This window comes from Pseudophryne corroboree, chromosome 4, assembly GCF_028390025.1.
Source record: "Pseudophryne corroboree isolate aPseCor3 chromosome 4, aPseCor3.hap2, whole genome shotgun sequence".
Taxonomy (NCBI): Eukaryota; Metazoa; Chordata; class Amphibia; order Anura; family Myobatrachidae; genus Pseudophryne; species Pseudophryne corroboree.
Window position 1 is genome coordinate 34157349 of NC_086447.1, and position 16731 is coordinate 34174079.

A 16731-nucleotide genomic window follows, 5' to 3' on the forward strand; every position below is an offset into this window, starting at 1 on the left:
AGAGACATCATGACGTCTCTCCCATAGTTCCGAGGAGCGGGCGCCAGAGCAGACGGAGGGCAGCGGCCGGAGGCAGGAGTGGGGTTTTAGGTATGTATTGTTTTTTTTCTTTTTGTGTGTGTGTGCAAGGGGCAATACTAAAGGGGGCACTACCAAAGGGGCAATACTAAAGGGGGCACTACCAAAGAGGCAATACTAAAGGGGGCACTACCAAACCAAAGGGGCAATACTACAGGGGCACTACCAAGGGGGCAATACTACAGGTGCATTACAAGGGGCAATACTATAGAGGGCATTGCTAGTGGCACTACTACAGGGGGTATTTCTAGGGGCACTACCAAAGGAGCAATCCTTCAGGGGATATTACTAGGGGCACTACCATAGGGGGCATTACTACTGGGAACACTACTACAGGAGGCATTACTACTTGGGGAACTGCATAAGTGGCATCACTCCTGGGGGTATAAGGGGCACTGCATAAGGGGCACCACTGCTATGAGCTCTGCATCAGGGGCACTACCACTGTGTGCATTGCACAAGGGGCACTACTGCTGTGGGTATTATGTGATTAGTGGCACTAATACTGTGAGCATTGTGCATAAGGGGCACTACTGTGTGTCATAACATGAATAATTTGGTGTAGTGTGAATAAGATTGTGCTACTGTGCAGTGTAATGTGAATTGGGGATACTATTGCGTGACCATGCCCCTTTAGTTTTGAGATCACGCCCCTATGGCGTGTGCAGTCTCTTTATTTACTAGGCGCCGGGGAGGGGTGAGTTCCACCACTTCTCTAGGACCACTTTAAGCACTGAATCCGGGGAAAGCCCGCTCAGAGGTGCGGGCTGACAAAGATTGGCAGCGGCGGCCGGAGCATGTCCTGTTGTAAGTTTCATTGCTGGTCTATGATAAACTAACCAGTTAACTTTAGGTATATCCCGTTGTCCAGAAAATAAGACACAGAGACTACAGATTCCCATACGATAAAATCCATTTATTGTTTTAGTGTGTTCTCGGGCAGTTTCATGGAGGACACTTTGATGCTACCAATTCTCAACAACATCCTACCACAAGTGGGCCTATGGAATGTGAACCATAGGTGGTCATTCCGAGTTGATCGCACATAGCAACTTTTTGCTGCTCGTGCGATCAACTAGACGCTGCCTATGGGGGGGGGGGGAGTGTATTTTAGCATAGCAGGGTTGCGATCGCTTGTGCAGCCCTGCTATGCTAAAAAAGTTTCCTGCAAAACAAGACCAGGGTCAGACCTACTTACCCTGTGCGACGGATCCAGCGACGAAGGTCCAGGAATTGACGTCAGACATCCGCCCTCCAAACGCCTGGACACGCCTGCGTTTGGATCTCCACGCCCGGAAAACGGTGAGTAGACCCTCCAGATCGCCTCCTCGCTGTCAATCTTCTTGCGATCGCGCTAGCGATCATTTTCTTCTTTGTTCTAGCCACTGCGGGCAACGCCACGCGTGCATGTTGCTCCCGCCGCGCATGCGCAGTTCCGACCCGTTCGCACCGCAGCGAAGAACCGCTGCTTGTGAACGGGTCGGAATGACCCCCCATGCCCGTCCCCCTCCTTTCATCTCTTTTATACTCAAAGCACAGGTCTTCAGCTAGTAAGATTATATTTGTCACATTCTGGTTTAAGGTTCTCGTTGTAACATTTTATTTTAGTTTTTTCAAAAATTTTTATTGGACATCCACAAAAAGCATACATTACAGTATATAGTAGATTATTGTAACAACAGTGACTCAACATGGTATATTGCAAAAATAAAGGAGGGTGACCTAGGGTAAGCAGTTCAAGATTGTACCAGGTAGTATGTTTTATAGCCTGTCGAAGGGGGATCTTAATGACGTCATCAAGCATCTGCACGTAAGGAAGCCAAATATCAAAGAATTTTTCGATTTTACGTTCTTTATCAATTGACATTTCAAGCCACTCCATATGGAATAAGTATGATAATCTCGGTAACAACAAAGCCAGAGACAATAAATCAGTAGCTATCCATTGTGACAGGATAGTCTTTTTGCCAGCAGCCGCTATTTTAGTCAACAGCATGCGCTGGCCAAGGGACAGTTTAGGTGTGTAAGATTGGCAGTGTATGTCCCAGATAGCCCAATCAGGGGAGGCCACCATGTCGATGTGTAGTTTATTTTTGATAAAGATTTGTACCAAACCCCAGAACTTGCTGACTTCAGGGCAGCTCCATAAACAGTGATATATATCTGCCTCAGGCGCTCCACATTTAAAGCATTTAGAGTCAGGAGCCGTGCCTATTTGGAATCGTAATTTCGGTGTAATATAGGAGCGGTGCAATATTTGGTAGTTCATTTCAGTATATGATGCTGATATGACAGTTTTGTTGATTTTATTAAATGCTGTAAGCAGGACAGAGGTGGTAATAGTTGGGAAGTCCAACGCCCATTTGGCCATTCCTGATTGTGTGTTCTCCCAGTCTATGATTTTTTTGAGAAATGTATAAAGGAAGGCTGTGGAATGGTGAACCCTAGGTGCTGCTGGGTGTGGTATGGTATGCCGGCGGCCGGGCTCCCGGCGACCAGCATACCGGCGCCGGGAGCCCGACCGCCGGCTTACCGACAGTGTGGCGAGCGCAAATAAGCCCCTTGCGGGCTCGCTGCGCTCACCACGCTGCGCTCACCACGCTGCGGGCACGATGGCGTGCTATCACGCTATTTTATTCTCCTTCCAGGGGGGTCGTGGACCCCCACGAGGGAGAATAAGTGTCGGTATGTCGGCTGTCGGGATTCCGGCGCCGGTATACTGTGCGCCGGGATCCCGACAGCTTGCATACTGAAGACCACCCATGTTGCTTGTAGAACGGCATCTAGATTGTTAGACTTGTCTTCCACTGTCATTGTGGCTAATGATTTATGGAGATAGCTACGAATCTGAAAATATACAAATAGTGGGATTGGAAGTTGTGGAAATCTCTTGCAAAGGGTAGTGTATGCGCACATCTGATAGGTGTCTCGATCAATCAGCTGGTACGATAATCTAATGCCTTGGTTTGACAAAGCTACCAACGTGGTGTATATAGTTGTCCTGCGAAAATCTGGATTATGTGATAAGGGGAGAAAGGTGGTGTTATGGCTGGAGACGCCCATCCTAGAACGTCCCTGTCTCCAGGCCATGCATGTTGACATTAGTAGAATATTACTTTGTATCTGAGGAGGAAAGGAGGACGGACGTGCTTGTAGTAAGCTAACTAGTGGGGTCTCAGGACAAAAGGACTGCTCCAAGCCGGTGTTAGCAAAGACTTCCGTCTCATGTATCCAATCAACAGCGTAACGATAAATTGCGGCTAGCATATATCTTCTGAGGCAGGGTAGGTTAACACCGCCTAACGTTTGCGATTGACAAAACTTGAGTAGTGAGATTCTAGGTTTTTTATGTGCCCAGATAAATTCACTAAAGGACATTAAACAATGTGTTTGTTGCAAAGAGGCAACAAAGAGAATGGATTGCTTTTTGGAGCACTCTTTTTTAACAATTTTTATGCAGTTCAATATGATATGATTATAAAAGTTAAAACGTAACCTTTAATCATTACTCCTAAAATAGATAAGGGGGTTGTTAGTCGGTGACATATATTTCGTATGACGGTATCAATCCATGATTACATCAATTTATCTACATCCCCTTATAGACACACATTTTTTTATATTATTTATACATTATTTTATGTTCATCAATGATCCAAGAGTTAATAAAAATCTTTGTGTGGTGAGATATTATTTTGTATTCAACCCTTAAGTTTACTTAAGTTTCTAAATCTCAATTTCATACATGGATTACAGCCAGGAGAGAGATGTTAAAGAACCTACCATGATAAATTTATTCAAATACATGTCTATTATACCAAATCCTATTATGGTCAGATTCCCTGTCATCTGCACCTGTGAGCTCAGAGTCTATGTGACAAAAAGTATCAGTATTGTTCTTTGCCAAGTTCTTAGATACAAGTATAAAATATGTTGCCTTTTTTGCTCTTATCGTTCTCCCTGCAGTTTTTACAGCCTGTGTGTGACACACACTTCATTTCATTTTGGGTAGCCCTAGATTGCATTTCTCACATGGTCATTAAAAATTCCTCTCTATCTTTATGCATAATTGCACATACCAGTGGGTATGAACCTGAACACAGATTCCTGCTATTGGATATTCAGTGGTATACACCAGCCCTATAAGTTAATTGGACTGATGTTAATGTAACCTTTATATCACAGAATGTCACTTCAAATTTGCATGTTCATTATCCCGAATATATCAAGCATGCCAAAAAAAAGGGGGAAGTACAATCCAAGATGCCGTCTTCCTCATCTGCTGCCCATTATCTTCATAGAGCGGATAATGAGTGAGAGTAAGGGTTGTTGCCAGATTGATGGAAAAGATAGATTCGGCGTCACTCTGTTACTCTGTACCTGGTGTTAGGTGGACCCTGATACCTTTTGGCATTGCAAGATCCAGATTCGCCAGCAGAAAAACAGGTGAACGCTAGAAAGTTACAGATAGATAGTGCAGGATGTCTGGTGTGGTTAGAATAAATACCACTGTTTAAATCTCTATGTAAAACATCAAACACATAGCACCTGTGCTATTTCTGTGGTCAATACATTTCTAGTTGGCCTTCTGATGTCAGGTTATAACATGCGGCTGCTGCAATTTTAATGGAGAACTAAATTCAAATGAATGTGAACCAACCACTAAACTTTTAAGGTCCTAATTGACTGCACTATCTATCTGTAACTTTCTAGCGTTCACCTGTTTTTCTGCTGGCGAATCTGGATCTTGCAATGCCAAAAGGTATCAGGGTCCACCTAACACCAGGTACAGAGTAACAGAGTGACGCCGAATCTATCTTTTCCATCAATCTGGCAACAACCCTTACTCTCACTCATTATCCGCTCTATGAAGATAATGGGCAGCAGATGAGGAAGACGGCATCTTGGATTGTACTTCCCCCTTTTTTTTGGCATGCTTGATATATTCGGGATAATGAACATGCAAATTTGAAGTGACATTCTGTGATATAAAGGTTACATTAACATCAGTCCAATTAACTTATAGGGCTGGTGTATACCACTGAATATCCAATAGCAGGAATCTGTGTTCAGGTTCATACCCACTGGTATGTGCAATTATGCATAAAGATAGAGAGGAATTTTTAATGACCATGTGAGAAATGCAATCTAGGGCTACCCAAAATGAAATGAAGTGTGTGTCACACACAGGCTGTAAAAACTGCAGGGAGAACGATAAGAGCAAAAAAGGCAACATATTTTATACTTGTATCTAAGAACCTGGCAAAGAACAATACTGATACTTTTTGTCACATAGACTCTGAGCTCACAGGTGCAGATGACAGGGAATCTGACCATAATAGGATTTGGTATAATAGACATGTATTTGAATAAATTTATCATGGTAGGTTCTTTAACATCTCTCTCCTGGCTGTAATCCATGTATGAAATTGAGATTTAGAAACTTAAGTAAACTTAAGGGTTGAATACAAAATAATATCTCACCACACAAAGATTTTTATTAACTCTTGGATCATTGATGAACATAAAATAATGTATAAATAATATAAAAAAATGTGTGTCTATAAGGGGATGTAGATAAATTGATGTAATCATGGATTGATACCGTCATACGAAATATATGTCACCGACTAACAACCCCCTTATCTATTTTAGGAGTAATGATTAAAGGTTACGTTTTAACTTTTATAATCATATCATATTGAACTGCATAAAAATTGTTAAAAAAGAGTGCTCCAAAAAGCAATCCATTCTCTTTGTTGCCTCTTTGCAACAAACACATTGTTTAATGTTCTGTATACTTTGATTGCAGGAGCACCTCCAGCACTTGAAAGGTGAAACTTAGTAGTAAAAGGTATTATCAGCTGGTTTTTTTTAATATATTATCATTATCACTGTATTTAAATTTTTGAGTCTGGTGCGGGATATATAGTAGAGTAGCCAAATTCACTAAAGGCCCTGTTGAGAGTTTTCAGGTCCGTCTCAGATATAAATAAAGGTAACATTTGAATGGGATATAATAATCTCGGGAAGGTGATCATTTTGATCAATTGACATCTTCCTAGGTAGGAGAGGGGTAGGTGCTTCCATGCCTGGAAGTCAGCTAGGGTGCGTGCAATGACTCGCGGGAAGTTACATCTGTATAGATCAGCTGGTCTAATGGGTATTTGGAGTCCTAGATATGTAATCGTCTGGTTTGCCTATCCAAAAGGGAATTGGTCGTTCCAGTTGTGAGTTGCACGGGGATGTAGGGCTAGAGCTTCAGTTTTTGATTTGTTGATCTTAAACCCGGAAATTGATTAAAAAATTGTCAATAGAGATAATAATCTAGGGAACGCATCCTGGGGGTTCGAAAAGTACAGCAGTAAATCATCGGCATAGGCCGTGACCTTAAGGTCATGATTACCAACTTTGATCCCACTCCAGTTGATATTAAGGTGACAGTGTCTAATGAGTGGGTCTAAAGCAAGGTCAAATAGAAGCGAGAATAGGGGACATCCTTGCCTCGTGCCTCTGTGCAGCATAAAAGTGTCAGTGTTCATTCCATTCACCATCAGCAATGCGTGCTATGCATTGTCTTTAGCGTAGTGTATGAAATTAGTCTCCAAGTAGGTCTTGAATTCAGGAGATGTGTATAAGTAAGAGGGAAATCTCCAGTTAAAGGAAGTTGTTTTGGGAGACTGCAGGTCTAATGTGAACCATGTGTGTGCGTGATCAGAGATGGCAATGTTTTCTACTTTAGAGTCACCCACCCTAGAGAACAGCATATCAGAGAGCATCCAATAATCTATCCGACAGGATGCTGATGTCGCCAAGAGTCAACTAAGTTAAGTGAGGACGATAGAGATTGTAATGCGGCTGGTACAGAATATGTCCGTCCACTAGATGTATCTGATCTGTCTAAAGTCGGATGAAGTGTAGAATTGAAATCTCCCCCAATAATCAGCCTACCCTCAGCCCAGTCCTGAAGTCGGACATAGATATCTGTAAAGAAAGCATTGTGTTCTGAATTAGGTGCATATAGAGTCACAAGGGTATAAAGTTCCCCTTCTAATTGTAGTTTTATAAACAAAAACCAACCTTCTTCGTCAGTACAGGTATCTAATATGGTATATCTGAGAGATTTGTGAAATATAATTACCACACCCCTTTTTTTTTTAAGGTAATGAGGCCGATTTGTAGTCTCGAAACCAATTGTCCCTCAGGACATTAGGGTCCCCTAATTTCCAGTGTGTCTCTTGCAACATCGCAACGTCTGGCCGTAGATGCTTATGGTGTTGTAATATCTTCCTACGCTTAATCGGAGTATTTAAGCCTTCAACGTTCCTAGTGAGGAACTTTAGGCCCGTCTTAGACTCTGTAGATACCGCCATTTCAAACCAAAATCAACCAATGCCTGTCCTGATGGAAACATAAAACATTAACAAAGTAAACCGTGTGGCTCCCCCCATCCCAGCGAGTAGGGAGGCCCAACTATTGAGAAAACTTATAAATCTATACCATGTGATCAGTAGTGAAAACAGTTGTACGCAATATGTAGTAGCGTGTCCATTTTCCAATAACTTTTTTTGAACCCAAAACAGTGGTCCAAAGAACACTTTATGAACTAAACATATTCCTATCCAGATAGAGAGGAGGGGGAAGAAAGGGGGTCAGGGTTAAGAAGAAAGGGAAAGGGGGTAGGAGGAAGGGTTGAGACACCCAGGAACAGTCTATTCCACAAATATACTGGCTGCAATAATCATAATGGTAAAGCAATTTGTAATCAACCATACGTTACCAAACATGAAATCAATAAGAAGGATGATTTATACACTGAGTCCATGGGAAACACGTTATAAGTCCTTATCTCTAGAGGCTGGCGAGGACGGACATCGCAACGATTCCGCAAACGTCTTGGCCGCTGAAGAAGTTTTGAACAGGTACATTTTTCCATTGTGTTGAGCACGGAGCTTTGCTGGATAAAGCAGGGCGAAACGGATTCCCTCTTCAAACAGGATTATGCAAGCTGGGGAGAATTCCCGCCTTCTCATGGCCACATTATCCGAAAAGTCTTGGAACAAAAGCAACTTATCGCCGTCATAGGCGAGGCCCTGTGCCTTGCGGTATGCTTCCATCACCTTGACCTTGTCCGTGTAATTAAGAAATTTAAATATAACTGGCCGGAGTCTGCGGCGATCCGCCTGGAAGTCAGGACCTATTCGGTGTGCTCGCTCAATCATCATGGATTCGCCTTCCATCAAACAACCCAGTTCAGTCGGCAGCCAGGCAGAGACCAAGGACATCAACTCCCGAGGTTTAACAGATTCCGATAGGCCAATCAAACGGAGGTTATTTCGACGATTACGATTTTCTAAGTCCTCAAGCTTTTCCTGTATTGCAGAAATAGCGGACGCTTGAGTGTTGACGACAGAACGGGTCGCTGTCAGATCATCTTCCAGGTCCGAGACACGTTGTTCGGCCTCATCTAGCCTGGAGCTGTGCTCTTTTAGCTGCGTCATGGTGGAATCAATGGCGTCTTTCAGACCAGCGAGTTTCTTATCTAGCAGCGGTGAGAGGATATCAGAGATTTCCTGCGCCCTGGCCACCGCATCCACCGTGTATCTAGAAGGGTCCATCACGCCGTCCAGGACATTGGTGTTAGGTGAGGGAGGTGGAGAACATGTGTGTGTAGAGGCTAAGGCTCTGGTTTCCTTAGTTTTTGCCGGTGCGGATCCGCAACCATCTCGCTGGGACTTCGCCTCGTATTTATCCATGATAATAAAAGGAAAAGGCGTTGCGTCATGATGAGAAAGTAGATGATATCAGTTATCCTGCCCTGCAGGGAGTAGTGGGTCAGTTGAGTTACAAGTGCGCAGCCACAGTAGGTGACAAAACGACACCCCAAGCGATAACCTCCGACAACACCGGTCCCCAGCAGCCCCTGGTGATGGGATTCAGCGGTCTCTTGAGTCACCCTGTCAGCAGAGGCGCCGTCACAGAGAAGGGGTAGCCGCCCTTTGCAGGTGTCCGCATGTATTGAATTGTTTACACCCCAGCAGCAAAGAGGGTTAAGTCAGCGGAGCTGTGGCCCTCTATATATGCCTGTGGCCTATGTAAATGAGCAGAGCAGTCTTCAGGTGGCCGGGCCGAATTATGGGAGCAGTGTATGGCTGGTAATTTAAAGGGCCCCGTCTCCGGCCGTGTCAGGTAGCAGAAGCCCAGCCAGAGGAGCAGGATCCAGCAGAGGCCTCAGATGCTGGAGGGGGAGGGGGGGGAGCCTGCACTCACCCTCTCTTATGCGGCTTTCTCTCTGCAGCCGGAGCTCCGGTCCGTTGCCCGGCGACACCCGCTGGCGCAGGCCGGGGCACGAGAGCGCAAGGAGCCATCTGTGAGCACTGGGTGTCGCCCGTCTTGGGTCTCTGATGAGGCGGAGATGAAGGCGAGCGGGGCGCCCAGCCACTCACAAGATGGCGGCCGCGGGCAGCAGGCGCCACAGTTGGCGCGCGAGATCTGGGAAAGGAGGCGGTGGGGAGCCGGGAAGATAGTAACCTCTTGCCCACCTCTATCTCCGCTGGGCTCCGAGGTATAGTGTGGTCTCAGGGCTCAGTTTACACCACGTTAACAAGCTGTATTATAGCGGGGGGACGGAGAGCTGGTCTAAAACGCGGCCGTGCAGTAGGTCCGCCCACCGGAAGTCGCCACATTTTTTAAATGCCATTTGTTGTTGCTACAATTGTAAAGTGTAAACTGAAAACATTCCAAACACCCATCTGCTTCGTTGTCTGTCCAGTAATTTACTTTCTGATGTTTTTTAAACCATGATTAGACAATATAATGAATATGAAATAAATGATTGCAAGTTCCTTTACTTCATACATCTTAAAAGGCACAATTATCGCTACATATAGGTCATTAATTGACTTTTCTTGATTTTTCAAAAATCAATTTTAATTTTAATCACATTCTGTTCAAACATTTTATTTAGTAATATAAAATAACTGACCCCACAATGACCTTGTTCATGTACATTACCTCGTGTTTTTCTTGCGTAGAAATGGCTTTAAAATAGCTAATTCATTGCATAGACTTATTAGCTTAACCTGGTGCACTACAAGTATTACAACGGCCTGCCTGTGCTAGACTATGGGCCTAATTCAGACCTGATTGCACCCCTGCAAATTTCCAGAGGTCTGCAATCAAATAGTTGCCGCCCAGGCAAAGTGAATAAACGCCCCGTGCAAGTCTGCGTACGCTGTGCGAAAAGCGTTACAAACGCCGGCCAGCTGCAAATCCATTCTCAACTCACCATCAAATAATTTATCCAGGCTGCGTAGCCCAGGACTTACTCCTACAGTGTGATACACACAGGCTGATCGGGGCCGGAGCTGACGTCACACCCCCGCCCTGAAAACGTCTGGGAACGCCTGTGTTCCTGACACTCCCAGAAAACGCCCAGTTACCATCCCTAGACGCCCGCTTCCTGTCAATCAGCCTACGTACGCCTAGCTTTATGAGTTGTTGGTGAACCAGAGGGTTTGGCTTACACATCTAGAGAAAATGAAGGATGCTGTTGCATCTGCTACTTCTGCAGATACACAATCTCCAGCACCCACTCCAATGTGACAACAGTCAGAAGACACATGTAATTAATCAACAGAAGATGACATTGCTGATAGACAACTGCTACACATCACAAAGAGGAAGAATCCAATCCTGAATAAAGAGGCCATGGCAAGATTGCATTCATGGATTCAAGGTCAGGAGTACAGAAAAGAAGGTCAAGATCTGTCAAAAGTTCATAGTGGTGCCCATGCTTTACAGCAGGCTGAGGGCGTAGAGGGGGCAGGCTTGCTACCATCCTTACGCACTTTGGCCAGGGTTGGGAACAGGTGGGCCAGGGTGTGAGGATGGTTGATTTGTGGTGGAGGATTTCTTTTCTAGACTCTCAACAAGCTCCCCCCAGTCTTTGGTTTAGAAGAGAGGTCTTCTTCATCCCCTGTTTGAGATTCCATCTCCAGGAACTTCATTAACTGATTAAGGCGTCTGTTGGTGCCTTCCAGCGCCACCCTGATGGCTGAGATGTTTTTTTCCAGGGTGGCGCTGGAGGAGGCCTGAGAGACTAGTTGGGATTCATCTCCAGCCCTCCTGTTGAGTCCCTGGAGAGGTCAGATTGTTGTCTAAATAATAAAAAAAACACATTTAAAAAAAAATCTATATATCTATATTTCTATTGAAACAACATACATATATATGATCATACACATATTACCAAATTACCACATACATTTCATTTGTAAGTATCAAAATTGTCTTTCATCCTGAATCAGATGTGGAAGCAGTGAAGAAATTGCTCATAACTTTGTAAATTTTACAAACCATGTAGCAGTGCAAGGGATGGAAATACATTTAATAATTACATTTATGTATCTATACATTCATACTAATAAGGCCCTTTGCTACTTACTGTATATTGTCTTCATATTCTGATTATCTGATCCAAGATGCGGGGCTTCAATGGTAGGTGCATTATTTCCAGTCAGGGATTACCCACTCTCACTGTGGCCTCCACTTCCAATTGGCCAACACCTACCACGAACCTCCCTCCCAGGAATCCCATTAAAGCTTCATCTTGTGGGGTCAGTGCCAAAGACTGAGGGATAGACTCTCCACCACTCACCATTGCAAGCTCTGCCCACCTCTTTAATTTTGCACTCCACTTGCTCCATCTGAAATTACAAGTACACATAATCAGATTGATTTTGTTTTTGATATTTTTAAAATACAATTCAAACAATAGTGTGGCATACTGGAATGTTAGGAGACAAGAGATATTGGAAAGTTCCAAAAGCCTTTTGATTCTTATCAGTGAGTGGGGGAGTTTATGGCCCCAACACCAGTTACTTGCAGACCCTGTCACATGTAGTGTGTTAGGACAGGAAGTGTAGGGGGTTTTAGTAGAAGGAACAAAGCACAGGGTAGAATTCAGTGTGAGCTGAGGACTGAGGATGGAGGGCACAGGCTAGTGTCCAGGAGAAACGCAGCCTGGGGACTGTGGAACAAGAATGGCACTCCACAGTCCCTGGCATGATGGAGAGAAGAGCAGCGTGTGGGTGTTGCTATGAAGAGAGGGAGAGCCCATATCTGCAGTGTAACAGGAGAGCCAGCAGCTTCAGTGAGAGATGGAGAGTGCAGTGTGAGAGCCACAGTATGCAGAGTACAGTGGAAGGAACCAGGAACAAAGGACCTTCAGGGGTACCCCAGAAGCAGGACGGGAGGTGTGAGTCTGCGGGAGAGGACCTGGGTGAGTGGTAGGAAACCACGTTTGGCGGTAGGCCCCAGTAATGTGTCCATGAGAGATCCCATTTAGATAGAGCCCCTAGCGAATGGGGGAAAGCACACTGAAATTAATCTCAGTTTGCGGAAGCCGCACTACTGATTCCCAGAGACTGTGCTGGTATGTACTGTACTGTAATGATGTCACATCATTGTTAATGCTGTTATTGCCAGTGAAGCAAATGAAAGGAAATGTAATCTGATGTAACCCATATGAATATTGTGCTGGAGAGAAGAAAAAGAAGTTAAATGTTACTGTCGTGATAACCCTATCTGAACTGTGAATAAACTGCTTGCTTATGTGATGAAATGGCCTGGTGTGCAATGCTTTTTAAAATCACTGATGGACCTGCCGCTGCCCGGCTATCACAACTGGATACGTAAAAATCACTACAATGCAACCCAACATTAGCAGTTTGTTAATAAGGTGAACTTGTCAATCTTTTTCCAGATCATGACCCTCTTGTTTCTACCCGTGATCTGTGAATACCCATGCAATCTTGCCATTGCCTCATATGGCATTTTCCTCTCTTGTGATGTATGCCACACATCTACCAGGGGTATCATCTTCTGTTGAATTATCTGAGGTGTCTTCTAACTGTTCATCATCACTTGGAGTGTGTGCTTAAGGTGGTTTCTCTGAAGCAGCCTGTTGGAGGCCACTTGACTCCCCAACCTCCTCAACATGAGATTATGGCAACTCTCCAACAGTTCATGTAAAAGCAGCTGCAAAAATATTCTCCATTTCCTCTAGATTTGCTGGCTCACTTCTAAGGTTCAGTAACGACTCATCCAGTAAATCGTCTATATCATTGCGTTCTGCCATTTTGAATGCTGCGCACTTCGTGAATACAAATGCAGAATGCTCTTGTGACCCACTACTATTTAAGACCACTCTCAACCCTTTGCCATACTTCTCAGTGTTATGTTTCTATAAAGCTACTTGACTAAACCTGTATAGAGGAAGTAGTGTAATAATCAATGAATACTGGACAGTTATACTGTCAGCCATTTTAATAAAGGCAACCAATCATAAGTCAAGAAACCTTATAAATATTACATAGAAATAGAAAGATGTCATTACCATCATGTGAGTCGTGGCGTTCACTATGTGTGAGCTCCACGTACTCACCGCGGTCATGGACTGGAGACTGGAGCACCCCATGCCTTATGTTTCAAATGTGGTCAAGCTAGATACATACGTGGAGGTCTGCAGGCACCTCTGCGTTCACTTACAGTACATACCAACAGAACCATTGTCCATCTCGAGTGGTGGTAGTCTGACCAGCGGAGGAGGCAACCTGAGTTGCTGTTGCGGTTGTGGGTCGCTATATATTTGCAGCTGCCATTTTTAAGCTTGCATGTTAATTTGCCATGTTGTGTGGAATATGTAGCCACGTATATTACCTAGTACCTAGAAGTCTGTTAAGGCAGGGCTGTAGTCAGCTAAGACAGTATGCATGTTATTCATGTATAAAAAAATAAATAAAGGAAATAACAGTTTTCAATAAAATTGAATATGTATTCTATATATATTTTTTTTTTTAGGCAACGCAAGAAGACAACGTATATGCCGAGGTAGACGGTGGTTCCAGCAACCCCAACTACCTCCAGACTCCAATCGCCCTCCACACCCCCATGCCCCTCCAACACTCCATCCCCTTCAAACGTCCCATCCCCTTCAGCCCCCCCTGCCTGTACCCATCCAACACCCTATCCCCCTCTACCTCCCAATCCCCTTTCAACCTCCCATCCATATCCCCAGGCCAGGCGAATAACTTAGCAAGCAACAAGAGGGAAGAAGGCCAAGAAGCAGCAAATTATACCCAAATGCAATTTAAACTTATACAATTATCTTTGTGCATGGCCATTTGTCATTAGCAAATGTAGTAGAAGGTAAGGACCCAATCCCTGTAACGTGGGAAGAGTGTTGTCCAGGGTTCTGCACACACATTCACAATATTTATACATGTGGCAGCATTGCGTCTCCCACAGAATCCTAGGGGGAATGCAGCTGTGGACGCCATTGGAGGGATTGCAGCAGGTATAGGAGGTACCTACTACTTGTCTTCCTTCTAAAATTGAAGTAATATTTAATGTTTATGGCTTTCCCTCCAAAAAGAGAAATTTGGCGGAACATGACCACAAATATATTTTAATAAATGGACAACACAGTATGTATATTGGTAGAGTTTTTATTTATTTATTCCCCCCCCCCCCAACCCCCAATCTGTAGATGTTGAAGAAGCTGACGGAAATACAGCCAATCAGGAGAAGCTGCAGCTGATTCAGCAAAACCTGCTGCCGTGGCTTCCTCAATTGCAAATCTCATTAATTTGTTTAATTAATTTTTATTTCATTTTTCTAAAAGTTTATTTCTTCTGTTCAATCTATCTATCTATCTATCTATCTATCTATCTATCTATCTATCTGTCTTATATGTAGGAAATCATTCATGTGTACAGAACAATTAAGTCATCAAACAAACAAATTTGTTATGTTTGATGGTTTAATAGCTTGGTTCCACCTAATTAAATAGTTAGAGCGGGTTAAGTAGGTGGTCAGTGGGTTAGAAACAAAGGGGAAATACACATGTAGATGGTACTGATGCTCTGTGTATTGCGTTTGATGTTGCATACGCATCTACGATCACATTTGTTTCACAAAACAACATTTGGGCAGCCCCAGTGACCTCCTCTATTTTGTATTTTTGTGAGCTATTGCATATGATTTTTTTTTGCCATTTGCTGTTGTTTGGTCGCAATTTTGTGATCAATTGCAATTTTTGAGAAACTATTTATATTAGAGATCCTTGCTGAATTAGGTCTTGAGATCTACTCCCTAGTCACCGGCCAGCTTTCCTGGCGTCAGCCCAGATAGTTTCATATACTTTAGACTTCTCCTCCCCCTCCCAGACTGACAGGCAAGCAACACACTCACCCTGCCTTCTTAAGGGAGTTCCTCACAGGTGCTCTGGGTGATCAGTTACATGCTTTCAGCTGCACCAGGCTGCAAGGGAGAATGCAATGTAGGTAAGACACACTTTTCTATAATCCAAATACATGACTTCCCTGGGTGTATCAGCTAAATACGTCTTGTTGCTCCTCTATTGCCAGAGTTCATATTTTGATCAAAACAGTTAAGCTTGCTGCCCCCATCTATTATCTTTAAAGTTTCAATTAGTTTAAAGGTAATACCAGGTTTTGCTTTACACTAATTGCCTCTGTAAATCTGATGAAGATCTTGCTGGATTCAAGTTGGCAAATCACAGTGTATTCTATTTATCCCTATGCCTGCAACCACGTTATCCATCCCATCTGTCTCTGCAGAAGGGAAGAGGTGAAGGAGAGTCCTGGTGTTCCAACTTTCATGGCAAGACTCTGGGCAGTAAGTAGACTGGCCAGGATTGCTTGTTGTAGAACAATGTATCTAAGTTTTCTATGCAAGAGATTAACAAATGGGCTACTATTGTCCATACCATGTTATACAGGTGGCAATTATCAGAGAGACAGAACCTGCCTAGAGGACAGCAGGAAGGAACTGAGATGACCCAATGAAATCCACACAAGAGAAGAAGACAAGAAGGTTTCACAATCTGATGGGGAAATGAATGGTGAGGAAAGAGCAGAAAGAAGGGGAGTAATACAAACAGGTCTCAGCATTAAGGATGAGAGGAGCAATGATTATAGCTCTTACACATACTCTGGGGAAGAGAGAACATGAACGCGCAATTCACAACTGCAGCATCAATTGCTTAAGACATGACTAGGAGCTGAGACTGCAGTAGCTGATTACAGGGACAGTGCAGCCGAGGCAGAGCACAAAGCACAGTAACAGCCGAGGCAGAGCACAAAGCACAGTAACAGCCGAGGCAGAGCACAGAGCACAGTAACAGCCGAGGCAGAGCACAAAGCACAGTAACAGCCGAGGCAGAGCACAAAGCACAGTAACAGCCGAGGCAGAGCACAAAGCACAGTAACAGTCGAGGCAGAGCACAAAGCACAGTAACAGCCGAGGCAGAGCACAAAGCACAGTAACAGCCGAGGCAGAGCACAGAGCACAGTAACAGCCGAGGCAGAGCACAAAGCACAGTAACAGCCGAGGCAGAGCACAAAGCACAGTAACAGCCGAGGCAGAGCACAAAGCACAGTAACAGTCGAGGCAGAGCACAAAGCACAGTAACAGCCGAGGCAGAGCACAAAGCACAGTAACAGCCGAGGCAGAGCACAAAGCACAGTAACAGCCGAGGCAGAGCACAAAGCACAGTTACAGCCGAGGCAGAGCACAAAGCACAGTAACAGCCGAGGCAGAGCACAAAGCACAGTTACAGCCGAGGCA

General features: G+C 44.3%; 1 long non-coding RNA gene across 3 annotated transcripts in view; it reads right to left on the minus strand.

The window, feature by feature from the left end:
* Positions 1-9987: 9987 nt before the first annotated feature.
* Positions 9988-16731, minus strand: part of LOC134911082 (uncharacterized) — an 89459-nt gene continuing 82715 nt past the window's right edge. For 2 of the 3 annotated variants that reach the window (XR_010176308.1, XR_010176306.1), the window contains 2 exons: positions 11525-11786; positions 9988-11237 (listed from right to left, as the gene is read on the minus strand). This is a non-coding gene — a long non-coding RNA (uncharacterized LOC134911082). Of the gene's footprint in view, positions 11238-11524; positions 11787-15333; positions 15403-16731 lie in introns of all 3 variants that reach the window. The other variant, XR_010176307.1, reaches the window with a different exon arrangement.